We start from the raw sequence: 6,812 nt of genomic DNA, 5'->3' as shown, positions 1-6,812 counted from the left end.
CTTCCCTATATTGTATGCTTTCGTTATTATGCTCTCTGAGCTATGTTTGTTGATGCTTCAGCATGTACACTTTCGTTATTATGCTCTGTGAGCTATGTTTTTGATGCTTCAAAATGCTGATGCTTCAAAAAATATCTTACATGCTTTTTGTTGATGCTTCAAAGCCCTAAACCTTCAAATACCTAAAACCTAGCTCGATGAGTGGCAGCGACTGTCGTTGCGTCCGTGACGGTGTGCATGCAGGAAGCCTATCTCGATCACATGGCATGCACAGCAGGCTTCGCCGCTTCGGAATCGTGGCGGCGCACGTCGATCGGTATGTCCCGTGGCGGCTCACAGGAAGGCTGCATTCGTGGCGGGGTGCATCGACGCATGCTGGTAGGCAAGCAGGCAGGTAGGCGGTTCATGTCGCGCATCCATAGCTTAGCTTTAATTGCCACGTTGAATAGATGCGAGTGGATCGGGGAGACAAGCGTCTGACATGAGACGAACCAGCATCAGCGATCGTCCGTGCGTCCGTGGCGGCTAGCATGCAGAAAGAGGCCGGTCAGCGTACGTGGCGGCGGGCATCAGTGCATGGAGGCGGGCTAGCTACGTGCATGCATAGCAGGCTCATGTCATTACGGCGTCCGCAGGGCCCAAGAATCTAACCACGGCCCAACGGGCTAACAGCGGCACCATCCGCCACGACCCCACTCATCAGGTCCAACGGGGAACACAGTCAGCGCGGCCCCACTCGTCAGAGTTAACGGTCAAAGCACTGACCCGACGGCATCCATCGTTTGTGACCAGTTGTAAGGGTTTCGGCCAAGGGAGTGGGGAAAAGTGAGCAAAAGTTAAGAGTGTGGGGATGAATGAGTAAAGATAACGAACCAGGGGCACAGGAATAAAAATCCCTTGTATAAAAGCAAAAACTTTGATCATCTCGTTGCTACTGCAACAAAGACCTTCCAACGGCGCCAGAAATAGGAGTGTTGCTTGATACTCCTCAGCAATGGCACCAGGAATCCTTCAGCTGCGGCTACGCCTTAAGGGACTTCCTAGGCAAGTATGCAAAGGATTTCCCCCGTGGCCTTGGAGCCTTGCGTTGGTGTTCCCTCGAAGCGGAAAGGGTGATTTAGCGTAGCGGTGGTAAGTACTTCCCTCAGTTTGAGAACCAAGGTATCAATCCAGTGGAGGAGTATCTCAAGATCCTGCACAAACACAAAAACTTGCTCCCAACTCTATGAAGGGGTTGTAAATCCCTTATAGATTGTTTGCCAAGTGAGAACTGAAAGCAACAAAGTAACAAAGCAAAGTAAAAGCGGAGGTGTAAACGATGGATGTGAATAGACCCGGGGGCCGTAGTGTTTACTAGTGGCTTCTCTCATGAAAGCAAGTAGACGGTGGGTGAACAAATTACTGTCGAGCAATTGATAGAACCGCGCAAAGTCGTGACGATATCTATGAAATGATTGTTTCTATAGGCATCACGTCCGAAACAAGTAGACCGATACTTTTTGCATCTACTATTATCACTACTAGGAAAAGGGCTATAGATGATATAGACACTAATGGCGCACCAGACAAGTAGTGCGCCACTACTATATAGTAATGGCGCACCATGTGCAGGTGTGCCATTAGTGTGATGGACACTAATGGCGCACCACACACTCGGTGCGCCACTACTATATTTTTTTGCAAAACTACTAATGGCGCACCACCAGCTGGTGCGCCATTAGTAACCAGGGTTACTAATGGCGCATCTATTGGTGGTGCGCCACTACTATAAAAAATTTCGCAAAACTACTAATGGCGCACCAGAGCTGGTGCATCATTAGTAACCAGGGTTACTAATGGCGCATCTGTTGGTGGTGCGCCACTACTATAATTGTTTTTTTGCAAAACTACTAATGGCGCATCACCAGCTAGTGCGCCATTAGTCACCCTCGTTAGTAATGGCGCACCACAGCTGGTGCGCCATTAGTAGTTTTGCAAAAAAAATATCTCCCTGCCACCCACGACCCTAAACCTAGCAAGCCCTCTCTCGTCCTCATCCTCCCTCCCCCGGCCCGAACCACCACCGCCGCCAGGGTCTCCATGCTCCTCTCCTCCTCCTCCTCGGCCAACTCCTCGGCGTGCAGGGTCTCCTACTCGCCCGACCTCGCCGACGACCACCTGCCGGACGCGCAGCAGCAGCAGCAGGCCGATGATCCGGTCGCGCAGGTCGACCAGTTCCTCTCGTCCTCATCTTCTCCTCTGCTCCTCCATCGGTCGGCCGGCCAGGGAGATGGACGGCGACTACGTCTCCGGCCTTCTCGCGGGTACCGCGGGGCTCGACTTCGGCGTGCCGGGCCTCAACGCCGGCTTCTTCGAGACGCTCTGCGGCGCCGGCGGCGCCGGCTTCTTCGAGACGCTCTGCGGCGCCGGCGGCGCCGGCGCCGCCTGGCTCGCCGCCATGTTCGCAGACCGGGCGGCCGGGATGCACGGCTTCGGAAACGGCGGCCAGTTTGGGCCCGCGGAGGGGGCGGCGGGGAGCTCGCCGCCGCGTCCCGGGAGGGCTCCTCCGTCTCTGACCCGGCGTGGGCGTACGGCGCGAATGCCAAGAAGCTGAAGGCGCCCGCCGCGGGCGCCGCCAAGGGCAAGGAGGCCGTGGCCACCTTCGCCAAGGTGTGCTCCGTTTCCATGGAATTTTTTTCTTTCGGTTGTTGAGCAAATTCCGCCTTGCATTAGCTTGCTGGTTGGTTAAGGTTCTACCTGAAGGTGACGCCGGAATTTGGTTTGCAGATGGGGGAGGCAATGGGGCCAGACTCGAAGAAATGCAAAATTCAGGACGAGATGGTGAGGCCCAAGGTGGAGGAGGAGGAGGCCACGGCCAGCGACGGGTCGGCCGACAGGGAGAGGGGCCGAAAGCGGGACAAGGGCAAGGGCTCCAAGTCCAAGCAGTCGGCGGAGGACGAGCCGCCCAGGGACTACGTCCACGTCCGGGCCAGGAGAGGCCAGGCCACCGACAGCCACAGCCTTGCTGAGAGGGTAATACTTCTACTGAAATTTTACTCTCAAATGTCTCTTTTAGCTGTCTGAATGAAAAGTTGTCAGTACAATTTTTTACTCGTTGTCCTCAATTGTGGGTTCATACAACAGGTTAGAAGAGAAAAGATCACCCTCAAGATGAAGATGCTCCAGGACCTACAAGTGTACTCGTTGAGTCCAGCGCTCGTTGCTTTGCTATTTCTGCTGATTGAAAAGCGTGTATTGGCATTTTTTTGTTTCAATGCGATTTCGTTGCAGGCTCTGTGTGATAAGAAATTGAAAGGGAAGCTCGCTGGAAAAGAGAAGCTAATCGAAATATCTGCCAAAGCTGCTGCGCAGGGTGAAAAGGTGCGGTAGTGTGGATATGGTGTAGAATGTCTCTGAATTTGTTGCGGGAAACACATATAAATAGTTGAATAACAGTGAGCATGATACGATGGAATCTGGTATTTTGTACTGTTGAATTACTACAATATGGTATTCTATCATATAGCTCATCTTTAGTGTCCCAATGGTCTTTAGCTGTTCACTGGCATAATGTGGATCTGTTTGGATGAAGTAATGGACTTATATTTATAGTATTTACCCCACATGTTTAGTGTGACATGGGTTTATCTGGTGTTCTTCCCAAAGAGGTGCCAGTCAATGAAAGATTGCTTGGTATTTTTCGTATGTATCTACTATGTAGGAAGTAAAATTACTGTATTGGTGATACACTTTTTGGAGTTCCTTTAGGTTATTTCATACTACCTCATGAGTAACGATCGACATATCTACTCCCTCCATCCGGAATTACTTGCCGCACAAATGAATAAAAAAGGATGCATCTAGAACTAAAATACATCTAGATACATCCATTCTTATGGCAAGTATTTCCGGACGGAGGGAGTATTATTTTTGTGCCTCTTTGATGGACTATTGCATAAACTTATGGTGCTTATTGGCAGCAATATACCACTGGACCCTTTGAAATTTCCTGCTGTATCTTTTTTTACCTTATGCTTCCTGATCTTCGTACTTAACATATTTCGAATTTGACTTTTGCAAACATGGGAGACTTTCAATTTTACTGATTTGTTGCTAACTCAATTTGGAGTGGTTTTTACCTATTGAGGGGGGCTACTTGGAGCCTGAAGGTTTGGAAAAGACATAGATATACACAGCAAGAGCTTGGTAGTAGCGTTGACATTTTAAATTCAAGAAAACCATTTGATATGATCTTACCTCGTAAATATGTAATTGTTTTGTGTTCTCTGAAGCTGTGCGAAAATTGTTACATGATCCAGTACCAATAAAAATTACATACAATACAGATGTTGATGTGAAACACCATTGATGATACTTATGTTCTTGTGTGGTACAGTTAGCTGATTAGCATTTCCAAATTCAAGTATTTTACTTCCTGATACTTATTTGGTTTGTCTTTGTAAGACTTATACTCTTCTTATTGTGTACATAGAGTTATTGACACTATCAGAATTTTGTCATTAAACAGTTTTACTTATTTGAATGATGATAGGCGAGTGTTTTTCTGTGCTTGTATGTTCTGACAGATATATATCTTATATCTATATTGCCCCGTTGTTGAATGCTGAGTATCAATTTACCTTATAATTTATGAAAATCGTAAGGGAGCTAACTAGCTTTTTTTATGCAGAACTTGGTCCTTATACTCTAGAATACACCTCAAATGGTCGCTACATGATAGTAGGTGGGCGAAAAGGTCATATTGGTATGATGGATATGTTGAGTATGGATGTCATCAAAGAGTTTCAGGTCAGCTCACAGTATTTTAGTAGTTTTCCCAGCATTTTGGATGTTTGCAACACATTCACCATTTGAAGTTTAGTGCTTTTCTAAAAAATTAAGCTGGCAAGATTCGTCTAGTATGATCATAAGTTCTTAGTCAAAATGCAGTTGTAATAAAAGTGTGTGCCTTCCATGCAACCAAAAAACTAACAGTTGATGGAAGGTGTGGATGTTGGGGGCAGGGAACTAGATCTAGTTGATTTTTGCCATCTCATTTGGTTTGATTGGTAGCGGCAAAATTCAGATCGAATAGGCAGAGTTCAGTTTACTTTTGTCCTAAGAAACTGAAAAGTCCTCACATAGTTTTCCATTGCCTCCCTGTCGGGATTTTTATGCATATTTACTGCAATGGTTTCCAAGGTTCAAAAAGGGACAGTGCGCTAGGCGGGCACCTGGAACCTGGCATTAAGTATGCAATTGGACACCTGAGCCCAACACATTGCATATGAGGGCTAGAATTACAGAGAGCAGAGTGAGGGAGAAGTGAAGCAGGAGTTACAGTTCAGATCGTTGCAGCAGGAGCGTGAAGTTTCATAGTCGCCACAGCAGCGAGCCTCCATGTCGTGGGTGTAGGGGGAGTATGGTGTCCGGGAAGATGATGTTCGCATGTCATGTATATGGATATTTCTGGCTCGTGTGGGACCAGCTTTACCAAGCCATCTAGGCATCCATCTAAAACATTCATGTGTCCCTAACGTCCACATATCTGCTATTTATGGGCTGCCCCCATGCATGTCCTTATTCTGCTTCACGAGGGTGCCTTCGCTTTGTAATTCTCCTCGCACCGCAGCCACTCCTCTTCTAGCTGAAGAGTTGTCGCTCCTCATGTCGTCGTCGCCTCTTTAATCATATTCTCATTTTCATTACAAGGACATACATATCCTTTTTTGACTGAATTTTTATGACAAGTTTCCTCACTATTGAATGGCCATTTTAGGTATATGCAAAGATTTGATCCTAGATTTGGTTTTAATGGAGGCGCGTACACCATTCAACCTTTGTATGCTCCTGCTATTACCTACAACACTGAGTTCCCCCAGCTTGGGTCGCCACAAATGTCTCCTGTTCCTGTTGAACAGCAGCAGCCTCATCCAATGGCTCAGCACATGCCTGGGCCCTGGTCGCCGGCTCAATCACCTAATGCAGTTGGCTACAGGCCTCCAGATGGTGTTATGCCACCCTACAGTCCTGGTCAAGCTGGTGCTCTTGTCAGGTCGTCTGTTTTCATGCATGCTTCCGAGCAATATGCTATGCCTTCACGCCCAGGAGTCATGTTTGTACATCCACAGGATTTTATGCGACCATTTGCACAGGTCCGTGTTTTCTCCTATCAGTCGTGTACTGAGCTGATTTCCTGGAGTAATCTTTTGATAGAGGTGGATTGTACAAATTAATACTACCACACCGATGTTCTGTACGTTCCATTGGTTCCTACTAACCATGATATATTTATTGTTATACTATTCCTGCCTATGACTGTTTTACTTCTTTTTATATTTTTTGGCATACAATTCTCTTCAAGTAAGCCAACTTTCGTTTTTGCTCCCAATGTTCAGTGATAGATATTTTTTTAACCATTTTAGTTTTATGTTTGGAGATGTAAAAATGTTAGCTAGCCGGTATACACTATGCGGTCGTATCTATGAGGGTGGAAAGTGGGAAATGTGTGCATGAAACTTCTTATAAATTTGGGTCATAATACACCATGTCACCTATAAACATTGATAAAATCGAACACATCTTACTATCTTGTCAGTTGTCACGTACGATTTGCTGTCCAACACATAAAGTAGTAGTGGCCTAAGGGGGGTCAGTAATTGTGCTTTTCTCTTTATGAAAGCTCTTTGGATTATTTCTTTATTGTAGAGGTTCTCCCAAAATATGCATTTGTTTCACAATGTTAGTTTTTCTTTCAAAGTGATTTCATCGTGCCGTACGCTAATTTGAACTAGCACAAATTCCTGCCGGAGCATAATTTGTTCCTCACCTTT

At 46.6% G+C, this 6,812-nt stretch overlaps 1 pseudogene; it reads left to right on the top strand.

Annotated features, from left to right (window-relative positions):
- The first annotated feature begins 2,196 nt into the window (after window positions 1–2,196).
- LOC123441849 lies at window positions 2,197–3,369 on the top strand (annotated as a pseudogene).
- Window positions 3,370–6,812: the final 3,443 nt, after the last annotated feature.

Source organism: Hordeum vulgare, chromosome 3H (assembly GCF_904849725.1).
Source record: "Hordeum vulgare subsp. vulgare chromosome 3H, MorexV3_pseudomolecules_assembly, whole genome shotgun sequence".
NCBI classification, from domain to species: domain Eukaryota; kingdom Viridiplantae; phylum Streptophyta; class Magnoliopsida; order Poales; family Poaceae; genus Hordeum; species Hordeum vulgare.
This window is presented reverse-complemented; position numbering and strand designations above follow the sequence as displayed.